Genomic DNA, 14080 nt, shown 5'->3' with positions numbered 1-14080 from the left:
GGTTGAACATTCACAAATCAATATGATAAAACAAATCAATAAGAGAAGAAAGAAGAACCAAATGGTCCTCTCAGTTGATGCAGAAAAAGCATTTGACAAAATGCTTGATTAAATTGCTTCAAATTTAAATCAAATTCTTGATTAAAATGCTTCAAAGTATAGACATAGAGGGAACATTCCTCAACTTCATAAAATATATCTATGGAAAACCCACAGTGAATATCATTCTCAATGGGAGAAAGCTGCCAGCCCTCCCTTTGAGATCAGGAACATGACAAGGATGCCCACTCTTGTCACTGTTGTTCAACATAGTACTAGAAGTCCTAGCAACAGCAATCAGACAACAAAAAGAAATAGGTATTTGAATTGGCAAAGAAGTCAAACTCTCTCTCTTCACAGATGACATGATACTTTATATGGAAAACCCAAAACACTCTACCCACAACTACTAGAACTTATACAGAAATTCAGTAATATGGCAGGATACAAAATCAATGCACAGAAATCAGTTGCTTTCTTATACACTAACAATGAAAATACAGAAAGGGAAATTAGAGAATCGATTCCATTTACTATAGCACCAAGAACCATAAGATACCTGGGAATAAACATAACCAAAGAGGTAAAAGATCTGTCCTCAAGGAACTACCGAACACTCATGAAAGAAATTGAAGAAGACACAAAATGATGGAAAAGCATTCCATGCTCTTGGATCAGAAGAATAAACATTATTAAAATGTCTATACTGCCTAGAGCAATCTATGCTATAAATGCCATCCTGATCAAAATTCCACTGGGATTTTTCAAAGTACTGGAACAAATGATCCTAAAATTTATATGGAACCAGAAGAGACCCCAAATTGCTAAGGAAATGTTGAAAGAGAAAAACCAAGCTGGGGGCATCATGTTGCCTGTTTTCAAACTATATTACAAAGCTGTGATCACTAAGACAGCATGGTACTGGCACAAAAACGGACACATAGACCAGTGGAAAAGAGTAGAGAGCCTAGATATGGATCCTCAAATCTATGGCCAACTAGTCTTCAACAAAACAGGAAAAAATATCCAGTGGAAAAAATAAATGGTGCATAAACAATGAGTCTTGGAACACTGAAAAGATAAAATCAAATATAAAAAAATGTTTTAATTAAAAAATAAAATAAAAAATAAATAAAAATAAAGGTCATCCACTATCAGTGGATAGACTTTAGTATATGACTTACACTTCCTAAGCCTGGTTTTCTACTTCTCCACAATTATAATGATACTTTGTTGAGCTCTCATATAGATTACATGACACAGCATACACAAAGCCCCAAGGTATAGCAAGTGCTTGTCATGTTTTTTGTCTCATTGGCATCTCTGTTATTATTATTGTGCAGAGATTCTATCATCACTATTTGTAAAAGAGATACAGATAGATACATACATAGATACATACATAAAATACATACATAAAATGACGACGTCTGATGTGAAGGAATGATAATATATAGTTTATTATTTGTAAAGTAATATAAATTGATATGGTTTAAAAAATTAAATAAGAGTAATTTTTAGGGGCGCCTGGGTGGCTCAGTGGGTTAAAGCCTCTGCTTTCGGCTCAGGTCATGATCTCAGGGTCCTGGGATCGAGCCCCACATCGGGCTCTCTGCTCAGCAGGGAGCCTGCTTCCTCCTCTCTCTCTGCCTGCCTCTCTGCCTGCTTGTGATCTCTGTCTGTCAAATAAATAAATAAAATATTTTAAAAAAAAGAGTAATTTTTAGGGTAATTTAGTAATTTTTTGTGCATCTGTATCCACGATATTCACCAAAGAAACTAATAAACAGGAAAGAAATATATGCAAAAGGAAACTCTACCAACCAGTATAATTATTTTCTGAATAATCAGTTGAGAAGTTTAAATAGGAAACAATTTTTTATTGAATGTAATAATGTTCTTATTTGGACCTCTAAAATTCAATTCACAAGAGAAATGTATCATATATTTGAATGTATTCTATTGGGAAAAAAATACTCCTGAGTCCAAGTTGAACCATAATTATGGGGGTGTGTTATCAATTAATGGCAGCAGTGATGTGAAAGAGATTTGTCCTAAATAAGCTATCTGAAAGCCACAATTATAAGCTGGATAAAGAAACAGAGAAACAGCAACATACAATTCTTGTATTATTTTGTATTAGAAGAGAAGGAGAAATAAAAGTGGTCCTAAAGGAAGAGCACATAATAGGAAACAAACTTAAGGAACTCTCATAATAAAACTTAGTGGTATTAGAAGAACTGCTGAAGGGGGCGCCTGGGTGGCTCAGTGGGTTAAAGCCTCTGCCTTCGGCTCAGGTCATGATCCCAGGGTCCTGGGATCGAGTCCCACATCAGGCTCTCTGCTCAGCGGCGAGCCTGCTTCCCTTCCTCTCTCTCTGCCTGCCTCTCTGCCTACCTGTGATCTCTGTCAAATTAAATAAAATCTTTAAAAAAAAAAAAAAAAGAAGGACTCCTGAAGGACAAACTTAACAGTAACAATGGTTCTCATTCCTGCCCCCACCATGAACAGGCCCTACTCTACTCGCTTTGTGCTGTAGATATCGGTATCTGCACTCTACAGGGGAGAAACAGAGGCTTCAATGGATATATGATTTGCTTAAGTGGTATATGCATGTCTGTGGATTGGACAGACCATCTACTTTATTGACCTCCCAGAATTATGGAGGGGAGGTTTTGGAAACCATCAGACATGCACAAGACATTTGAACAAATCACTTGGTGTTCTGAATTCTGTTTTCTCACCTGTAAAATGGAGAGGATAATAGCTGTGTAATTGTGAGCTTGCAGCCGTAACTGACTATATGAAAATCCTGCCATTTTGAAGAAGGCCAACATTTTTATGATTATTTTATGAGGCTTGAATTAAGGATAGAGTAACAGTAGATGAGAAATACACCAATAAAATGTTTTCCATTGGTCAGGATTTCACTAATCATTTTTTATTTATTCACTTCATATGTATTTTATTAGTATTTAAAGTCAACCACACTCTTCATTTTTGACCAAAAATGAAAATAAAAGGATCTCAAGAACATCAGTGATGAATAAGTTTGAGACTATTTCCCATAAAGGAGTTTGGAAGGACTTCAGCTCCTGTTCTCTCAGTAGTCACTCCAGTCTGACTGGTATCATCAAACAAGCCAAATTTTGTTCAGAGAAAGATGCTAGGCAATCCTCAGCACCAAGAGATGACTAAGAGAAGAATGTGAACTTAAAACTAAAAAGATCTTTCATTTTAACATTAAGCTGAAACTTGGGATAAAGTGTAAGAAAATAGTATTCAGATCAAGAAATTATAATTTTATGGATGAATATGTTACTATACTCTTAGACATATTCATTCAGTTAAATAAAATCAGAATATATCAATTCTTTTTAGCTTGCTTTTCAGTCTATTTTTATTTCCTGTGAATGACTGAATAATATTGCTCAGAGGATACTACGGTTTAATGGAAATGCAGCTTTTTACATAAATCTTTGATTAACTTAATTTCTCTAGGTATGAAATATATTTTGGACTAAATGCTCTTAACTTAAATGTGACATTTAAGAAGTGACTGCTTTCACTGAACTATTGAGTAGAACTTTAATAGTGGTTCCTGCTATGCTATGATGGGGCTAATATTTCCAGAATCTGATTCATTATTTAGAAAAAGAAAAAAAAATATTTGGAGACTACAAAATACTCACATGGGTACACACATCACACTCCCCCTGTTTTGAGCCTAGATGCTGAACAGACGGTGGTAATATAGGATGAGATAATTTCTGAAAATATAAGAAAGGCAGTACTTACTTAAAATCAGCGGTAGGAATGAAAATAATTTCAGAGGATTCCAGTAACTCAGTGATTCTAATTATAAGCTGGTGCTCTCTCTCACGGACACTACCAAAAGCAGCAGTTGTTATTATAAATATATGGAAACTGGAAGACTGGTCAACAAATGTCTTGACTAACGCTGAGGTGGTACCTGGGTTTGTTTTTTTTTTTTTAATTCCAGAAATTCATCAGAGCATTTGAAAAACTGTAAAGTAACATTTAACAACAGGAATTTCAGACTCGAAAAGCATGAATGCTTCATATTAGCAGTGTACATTTCCTCTTGCCATCAGCAAGGAGTGTATTAAGTACACCCCATGCTTGGATATCAGTGCTTGTGACACGGTGATGGGGAAGTGCTGTCCACGCCTGAGTCTCAGAGACTTGAACAGGTTTGGAGAGGAAGTATGCATAATACTTCAGTCAGATTTTATTATTCCTCTGATAGTTGATCAATGTGAGAAACTACTGCAGTAGTCTGCTAAGAACTATAATGAAATCTTTAATTTAAGAAGGATTACTAATTTCTCTAGCATGGAATTCTTGGAATTATATATGGAATTATATAAAGAATTATATAAAGAGATGGAGAGAATGAGACAGTTGAGGTGAGTTGGGGGATGGGTTAAATAGGTGATGGAGATTAAGGAGGGCACTTGTGATGAGCACTGCATGTTGTACGGAATTGTTGAATCATTATATTGTATACCGGAAACTAAAATGACACTTTTAATTACCTGGAATTCAAATAAAAACTTAAAAAAAAAAGAAGAAAAAATATTTTAAATTCCACAGTTTGTGATAACTACAAAAAGTAGAACAAAAAGTGGATAATTGTGTTAATTTAACTAAATTCTACTTGGGGACAACGATGACATTTTTAACATTTAAGACATCTGTAAGATGATGTCTAAAACATTAAAGTTTTATATGGTTTCTTCACTACAACACAATGGAATTAGGACTGAACAGAGTATATGAGTCTATTAGCCATTTCCCTACATTTAAAAGAAATCTTTTTAGCGGAGCCCTGGTGGCTCAGTTGGTTAAGTGTCCCACTCTTGATTTCAACTCAGGTCATGATCTCAGGGTCTCGAGCTCAAGCCCCACCTGGGGCTCTGCACTCAGTGGGGACTCTGCTTGAGATTCTTTCCCTCTGTCCCTTCTCCCCACTCACACGTGTGCTCTCTCTCTAAAAATAAATAAATCTTTAAAAAATTTTCTAAAAAAAAAATACCAAATCATAGAGAATTAAACTGCAAGTAGATAAAATAGAGAGTATTAAAAAGAAAAGTAAACTCTGAAAGTCTTATAAGAAAATAGATTTTTTTTTTTTTTTGTTATTTGGGGAAGATCTTTTCAAGCAAACACAAATCTCAGGAGCTTTAAATTTTAACATATTTGACATTATGAATTTTTTTAATTTTTTATTTTCATTCTAGTTAAAAAGTATTATATTTGATTTTATGAAATTTTCTAATATACTTCATTTTAACCAAAGTTCACTCCCCAGAGACAACTACTTTTAAATGTTAGTGTTTTTCCTGCTGCGTTTCTTCATGTTTCCATAGCATATGCTTTTCTTACTATTTTTTTTAATAATATCTCTTGAGAACTCACTACAGTAGATGAAGATCTGTCTTGAACTCTTAAATGCCCCAACCTCCATCCCTCTTCTACCTCCTCTTAACAACGGAGTATATAACAAATTCAGAGTCAAGTAAAGTTACACTTTCCAGAGAATGTTCAGCTTGTTTCCTGCAGAGCCTAGGAGTGGACGATAATTAAGTGTCTGGCATGTTGGTTCTTTTTAACTCAATTGTTGCTTATTTTTATTTACTTGTCTATTTTTCTATGTACCCATCTTTTCTTAAGACTACCTTTATTGTTCAGCCACTTAATTCCAAATAAATAATGGTATCTACCAAACCAACTAGGAGGGATCCCTGTTTAGGTATAGCTCTATCAGTTGGGAATGTCCATTTCCCAAATTCCCAACTTCCTTGGTTTTATCTTTTATGTTTACCTACCCATTTATATATATCACTAGTCATTTAATAAAAATGACACTATGAAAGATACAATTTACACTATTTTTAAGTTAAGCAGTTTCCTCTTTATTATTATTTTAAATGTCTTTATGTCTTATGAATACAATGTTCTTCTTTTTTACCTCCATGAAGGTAACAGGTGAACATTCACTTTTGTTTTTTTCTTCATTGTTTTTGTTTCTTCCCTCTTAACCATCATTTTCTTTTTTGTTGATTTCAATCTCTGCCATTCTCATGTTTCTAGCTCCACCCAGGATTGGTAGTATCTATGGGTAAATCTCAGCTTCCTCGTAGGCTCTTGGCTCTTGCTTGCTCAATTTCCAGGGCTTTGTCTCTGGTGGGTTTGTGGAGATTCTCTTCTTTGGGGAAGCGTTTGGCTACCTCTTTAGCCTACCCAACAGCCTGAGAGCTCAGGAATGTCTGGGAAAGCTGGCCCTCCCATTTTGAGTTTGTCATCCCAGCCCCATGTGGTCCCTAACAGCATTGTATGTTTCCTCCCCATCCCCACCCAGTAGTGGTTCTCTGACAGAACTAGTGGATTCTGCAGGGAAATAGAAAATAAGGAGTAACTGGTGCTTGTCAGCTCAAATCTGAATTGTTCTCTTCTTCTCTGAAGTTTTAGTCCCTCTACCTCTGTTGCTCCTACACATTTCAGATGCCTTTAAAAATATGGCTTTTGCAATCTGGCCATTTTTTCCTAGTTGCCGTTGGCAGTAGCCTTGGCATGGGCTGATGTATTATCTCATATTTTGAAGAGGAGTCCCATCAAATTTAAAATTATACTGTGCCTTTTTTTTAGTTCACAAAATGTAATTTTCATATTCTGATTTCATCCCTATAGCATTAGTCTTTCTTCTAATTAAAATAGTATTCTCCAAAAAAAATAAAATAAAATAGTATTTTCCACCCCCTTTTGGATAGGATTTTTTCGTCCCCTCTGCAGCTCGTCGTTGGAGTATACTGAAGTCATTCAGCTGTAGCAAACCAGATGCTCATGGAATGCCCAACGTGTCCTGCTCTAACAGTGTGTTGAGATCTCAAAGAACTCTTAGACTGAGGAGCTGTGAGAAGAGAGCTCTTTTGCTCTCAGATGTCTATATACCCAAGTTGTCTCTCTCTCCCAACCGTGAAGACTTTGAGAAAGGCAAATGCTATTCCCCTTTAATTCACTCAGCCCTCAAGTTTAGGAGGGCTGCTTAGGAATGAAAGCCACAGGAAGGCACAAGCAGATTCCATTTAAGACTCAAAGGTGGCTGAGCTAGGACATGCTACAGGGAACTAGACCACCCATCCTCACGCCTGCCCCATCCCCCCCACCCTTCCATCCCCCAACCCCACCCTCCCACTGCCAAGGACCCAAGTCTGCATTTATTTCCGCTGCACTACCCACTTCACTGGCCATGTGATCCCACACCGGTTTGCACTTTCACGATTCTGCTAGAAATCAAAATGTGACCTCTAGGACCTGCCCATTTGTGCCCACAACGTTGTATTATTACAGGGCGGGGAAGGGAGGTCTGGAGGATGGAAAGGCCAGAAGCAAGGCAGAGGCCAGCAGCAGCTCTGTCTGGCTCCAACCGGCATCTTCCATTCTGCTAGATTCAGTCCTGTGCCTCTTTTACACTGAATACAAATGGGTATTACTTTAACTTAATCTGAGAGTTGTATCTTTTATAAAAGGGTTTAAAATATTAACAACAATGTCATAAATAAAAAATTAGTATGCTTTCTTTTCTTTATTGCTTTTGCATGCTTGATGTTCTCTATGCATTCTGTTTTCCGGTAGGGATTATGCTGTGTGACATTGCTTTTATGACTTGTCTCCTGCCCCTGGTTTGGGAGTTATAGATCTTGATTTTGTTTCTACCAAGAGTCATTTATCTTAAAATCTGGAATCTCTTAATTACATTTCTGTAATTAAAGTTAAGAGTAAAATTACATTTTAGATATCCCCCTGTATGAAGACTTGTTTATTGTATGTTTGCCTTTGGTCTTCCTGCCCTTGTAGAAATTACCTGAGTGAGAATATGTTAACAGTAGGCATAAATTCAGTGTTATTATATTTTATTTTACCCTTTAAGTTTGTAACTGTTATACTTTAGACTTAAATCAATGATTAATCCTTTGTGATGTTCACAGGTTATCAACCTATGTAACAGTTTTCATGAATCCTCAAATATATGTCACTTTTGAAGTCTTTGTGTGTATGGTATAGTTCCCTTGGGTATTTTTTAAATCATTTCCTCCCAGTTAAATAAATTTACAATTTCATATACTTTTAAACTTCTCATAAGGTTTATACTCCCAAGTCATGTTTATTATTATTTTTAGTGGAGATTAGTCACTATTTTTATTTTTTGATCATATATGTTTTTAAATGTTTTTGGTTTTGAATTTTAAAAAAAAAACAAACCTGTATTTTCATTTGAACTCACTATTTCAGTATTTTCTCCAGGAATAATAAGAAGGTCCTATCTTTTCACACATGAAGAACAACTTGGATTGCACAGAACTCTAAGTTCACAACATTTTGCCCTCGATAAACACAATCCTACTATCTTGGTGTTACAGAAACGATATCACCAACAGTTTAATATTTGCCCCTTGAAACGACAGTATTTTTTTCCTGCCAAAGTCCTAAAATTGGCCTTGCAACTAATTAAAATGAGAGCTGAAAATATCCTGTTGCAAACATGAGTTAATAAATTTAATGTAATTGTGAAGAGCACATTCAATCTGTGTGCTCAAATCTACATTTCAGGGGCGCCTGAGTGGCTCAGTGGGTTAAGGCCTCTGCCTTCGGCTCAGGTCATGATCCCAGAGTCCTGGGATCAAGCCCCACATCCGGGCTCTCTGCTCAGCAGGGAGCCTGCTTCCCTTCCTCTCTCTGCCTGCCTCTCTGACTACTTGTGATCTCTGTCAAATAAATAAATAAAATCTTTTAAAAAAAAATCTACGTTTCAGCAAGAAGAAGACTTCAGTGCAATATTTTTCCTCTATGTTTTCATTTTTTCTGTTTCCTTTCTACCTCTTAATCACCAGTTATCCCTTCAGCAATGCCGGCAATGCCACATTTTCCTTGCTGCGTTAGTCAGTGATATTCTCACCCAGCATTTTCAACTCTTAGATTTCTTTTCCCCTGAGTGCTGGGAAAGCTTTTCAAGTTCGTGATATTTTCATGGCTGCTAGTACTCTACATTCAAAACAATTTTAAAATCTGCTTTACCAATTTCCTTTTATATTTCTCTGTTTTCCTTATAGTCATTAGCTACACACAGCCTTTCCTTATAAGGTCTCATGCCTTCATTCTAATGGCCACTTTACATTGCATCTTGTAGGAGATGCCTAACAGAATGAAACACACACACACACACACACACACACACGCACGCATTCTCTCACTCTGTCTCTCTCTCTTTCACACACACAGACACACACACACACACACACAATTTCAAAATTTAGGTTTTCTTTGAATGCTTATTCTTTCTGGCTTCTAACAATACTACTTCTTTTCCTGATACAATATTTTTCTTTCTACATGTCCTTGCTGTTTATTTTTTGTTTTGTCTATTTAATGTTTCTTATACGGGGAGATATTTATTCAGGCAGAGTTACCTACATTATTATGAATTCATTTTCTAAAAATTTTGTAGCATTCATAATATGTGATCCAAATGGAATAGAGGAAACATGACTACCTCGAACTTACAATAAAAATGACAGTTACCTTGACAATTTAGACAGTGACTCACAGGGGCTAGGGATAAGAATAAAATTTGTTCCAGCTGTTGATTTTCAAGCAATGGGATCTGTAGCAATTTTGCAGCACCATGTTAGTCATATCTGAAATGCTCTGACACCTTCCTATTAAAATACCTATTAAACACTGTACAATCTTAAAACGTTTCAGTAGCACTGGAAAAAATATGCTTTAATATTTTCGATATGAAGAGAGAAAAGAAGTGGCAGGAAGTGGCTGGGCCTGAGTGCCCAGCTCAAGCATGATCTGAGTTTTTGGTTTCTTTCTCTCCAGCTCTAGTCCCACATAAATCCCTATTTACTGTGTCTGCTTTCTCTCCTCCTTGCAATTTTCTTCACCCTTCATTCCAGAAGAGTGTGCCTTATTTTATTTGGCAGCTCTTATATTGCCAAATGAATGATTTCCACTTTCCACCTTTGCTCTCTATCCTCTTCTGCCAAAGTAATTCTCTCCTCCTGTTCTAACAGGAACTCTTGGCAAGGAAGGAAAAGAATATGAACTACTTCGGGACATACGGCACACACACACAGTTGACTTCAGACCCCATGTGTTAAAGGCTTTCTACTTGGCTCTGATTATGGTGTGCTTTGTAACCAAAATTTCTACGCTATCTTGTTATAATCCAAGTTCTGTACTTTGAATCTTTTATAGCCTAAATGTGTAAATGTGATACAAAGACAGTCAACTAACATGTTTTTTTCAGCAGCTTGTGGTCTAGAATTGTGCTGTGGTTGCTATAGGTCAATTAAATGTTACTTGGGATTTAATACAGTGCATTACCAACACAGAATAGTTGATAATAAAACAGTGTAATAAATTATCCTAAACATAAATACAGAAAAATTGTTCAATGTGCAGAATAGTTTTTTGTTTTTTGTTTTTTATTTCTAGGACTTGCTCTGTGGCTTCCACAACAGATTAGTTCAGATTTGTGTCACTAAAGAATATTTAAAGTTCTCTGAACAGGAGCTGATCAGAAGAATAGCCATTTTCTCCCACTCAATTTCTGCCATTGAAAACTAAAGTTTTAAAAAACACGGCAACAGCAATACAATGTGACCCAGATATGAGCCACATTAAAAGGAGAGGAAAAAGGAAGTTGATGAAATTAACTATAATATATTTTGTTTAACCTAGCATATCCAATATATCCCCACTATCAGCATGCAATAAATTTAAAACATGAGAGAACGATATTGTGAGCTCATAGATTGGAAGAACTTATACTGTTAAGATGTCCATACTCCCCCAAGCAATCTGCAGATGCAATGCAACCCTTACAAAAATTTCAAAGGCATTTTTCCCAGAAGTAGAAAAAAAATTTTTTTAATTTGTGTGGAACCACAGAAGACCTCAAATAACCAAAACCATCTGAGAAAAAAGAACAGAGCTGGAGACATCATGTTATCTGATTTCAAATTATATTACAGACCAATAGTATTCAAAATGGTATGGTATTGGCACATAACAGACGCCGAGATCAGTGGAACAGATGGAGAGCTCAAAAATAAAACCACACATAAATGGTCACTTAATATATCACAAAAGAGGCAAGAGTATATGTAATCTCTTCAATAAATGGTGTTGGGAAAAGTGGACAGACACATACAAAAGAATGAAACTGGCCCGCCATCTTACACCATATACAAAAATCAACTCAAAATGGATTAAAGACTTGAATATAAGACCTGAAACCATAAAACTCCTAGAAGAAAGCATAGGGAGTAAGCTCCTTGACATTGTTTCTGGCAATGATTTTTTGTATCTCACACCAGAAGCAAAAGCAAAGAAAGCAAAAAATAAACAAGTGGAACGACACCAAATTAAAAAGCTCTTGCATGGCAAAGGAAATCATCAGCAAAATGAAAAGTCAACCTACAGAATGGGAGAAAATCATTTGCAAATCATGCACCTGATAAGAGGTAAACATCCAAAATACACAATAAAAAAAAAAAAAAACCCTCATACAACTCAAAAGTAAAACAAAACAAAATCCTGGACAGCTACATGCAAAAGAATGAAACTGGACCACTTGCTCATGCTATACATAAAAATAAACTCAAAATGGATGAAGGACCTAAATGTGAAACCTGAAACCATAAAAATCCCAGAAGAGATCACAGGCAGTAACTTTTCTGACATCATCCGTAGAAACATTTTCTAGTTATGTCTCCTCAGGCAAGGGAAACAAAAGCAAAAATAAACCATTGGGCCTACACCCAAAGAAGAAAGCTTTTGCACAGGTAAGGAAAGCAACATAATGACAAAGCAATCTCCTGAATGGGAGAAGATATTTGCAAACAACAGATCTGATAAAGGGTCAGTATCCAAATATATAAAGAACTTACACAACTCAACTCCAAAAACCCCAAATAACCCAATTAAAAAATGGGCAAAGTTCCTGAACAGACGTTTTTCCAGAGGCAACATACATGGCCAACAGACACATGAAAAGATGCTCAAGATCACAAATTATCACAGAAATGCAAATCAAGATCACAATGAGCTGTCATCTCTCCTGAGTTAGAATGGCTATTACAAAAAAGACAAGAAATAACAATTATTGGCGAGGATGTAGAGAAAAGGGAACTGTTGTCACTCACATGCGGTCTCTAAGCAAACAAACTGAGCTCAGATATACAGAGAACATACTCTTGATTACCACAGGCAGGGGACAGAGGTCCAAATGGGCGAAGAGGGTCAAAAGGTACAAACTTCAGTTATAAAATAAGTAACTCGTGGGGATATAGTGTTCAGCATGGTGACTACGGGTAATAACACTGTCTTGCATTTCTTTGTTGAGAGGAGATCTTAAGGAATCACAAGAAAAATATTTAACTATGGTGACAAATATTAATTAGACTTATTGTGGTGGTCACTTTGTAATGTGAACAAATATCAAAACATGTTGTACACCTGAAACTAATAAGTTACATGTCGATTATATCTCAATTTAAAGAAGAAGTGTTTACAATTTTAGGTATATTACACTTCAAGCAGCATATCTGTATTTGTACCAGCCATATCACTGTTGCTTAATAGCCATTTGCGGCTAAGGGCTACCATTTGGAAAATACAGAAGTAACCTTTGAACCACACATTTAAGAAAAAGCTAGATTTATTTTTGAACAAATTCTATCCCACATAAAGCTATTTCAACAATAATTTTTAAAGGAGAAAACCAAAAAAATATAGTCAGTTTATTCTAAATGAACTAAGTTCACTAGATGGTTTTCTGACATATTAAAATAGTTCTAGGTCTTTTTAGTAGGAGAACACACAGATGTTTTTTAAATTTCACATATCATTGGCTATGACCCTTCAAAATAGCTTTATTTTACATTATTTATGGCAGGCTCTACTAAAAGAGATTTCAGCTCAATTTCAGTTTTAATTCTAGCAGTTATTATTGTTTGATCTTGGGGAAATTATTTTTTAAAAAGTGTAATGCTAATGATTTTGTGGTTGTTATGGAGATTGGAGATAATATAAGAATGGGCATAGTCTCTGGCATTTATTTTATAATTAATATAATAAAGACCTCCCCTTACATCACTAAACCTTTAATGAATTAATAGACAGCATCAAGATGAAACTTGACAAAAAGCATGTTGACACAAGAGGATCACTGAGAAAATAAGTTAAAGGAAGGAACAGAAACCACTCCTGTTGGCTATGTATTGTGCCAGCAAACTAATGCCTTCACATATATTAACTTTAATAATCTTCACAATAATTTTTTAAAAACCTGTTTAATGAGTTTATGAAAGATATTGTCTTTTTATGTTTTATTTATGTGTCATGAAATTCTCTGGGTCAATAACTAATGAAAATAATTGAAATATGATTTTGCCCAATTGTTTTATTATCAGTAACTTTCTGAATGTTTGTTTTTTGAAAAAAATTATTGCATGTAAAGGAAATTATGCATGTCAATAGCATAATACAGTACATTGCTTACAAATAGTTAAAAGCAGAATTATCGGTTAAATTATGAGTTACTCAAATTTAAGTGTATCTCATACAGCCCTCAAATTTTACAAGGTTCCTGCATTCTAAGCCATGTCAGTAAATTCCGCTCTATATAATCTACCCAGTCTGTGGTATTTTGTTATAGCGAGCCCACACACATTAAGACACTGTTGATGCTTGGTTCTAATCCATTTGAGCACAAATGTATTTTCATTTATCCCTGTGTTAGAGCAGAGCCTTTACTACTAGTGTATGATTTTACATGTAGGGAAGAGTGTTTCTGGTGTCTTGGTGCCTAATATGCACACCAAGTTCTCTCCAGCATGCCTGGGAAGGAACGTCAACATTTTTTCAGCACTGTGAGACCTCTGAAACTCTTAGCTTGCTTCTCTGCTTGACCTTCTAGAATCTTCCCTGTATTCTGCTTAGGAAC

The sequence above is a fragment of the Martes martes genome (genome assembly GCF_963455335.1).
Source record: "Martes martes genome assembly, chromosome: 13".
Classification (NCBI taxonomy): Eukaryota; Metazoa; Chordata; class Mammalia; order Carnivora; family Mustelidae; genus Martes; species Martes martes.
The sequence above is the reverse complement of the archived record's forward strand: the minus strand, read 5'-3'. Positions refer to the sequence as shown.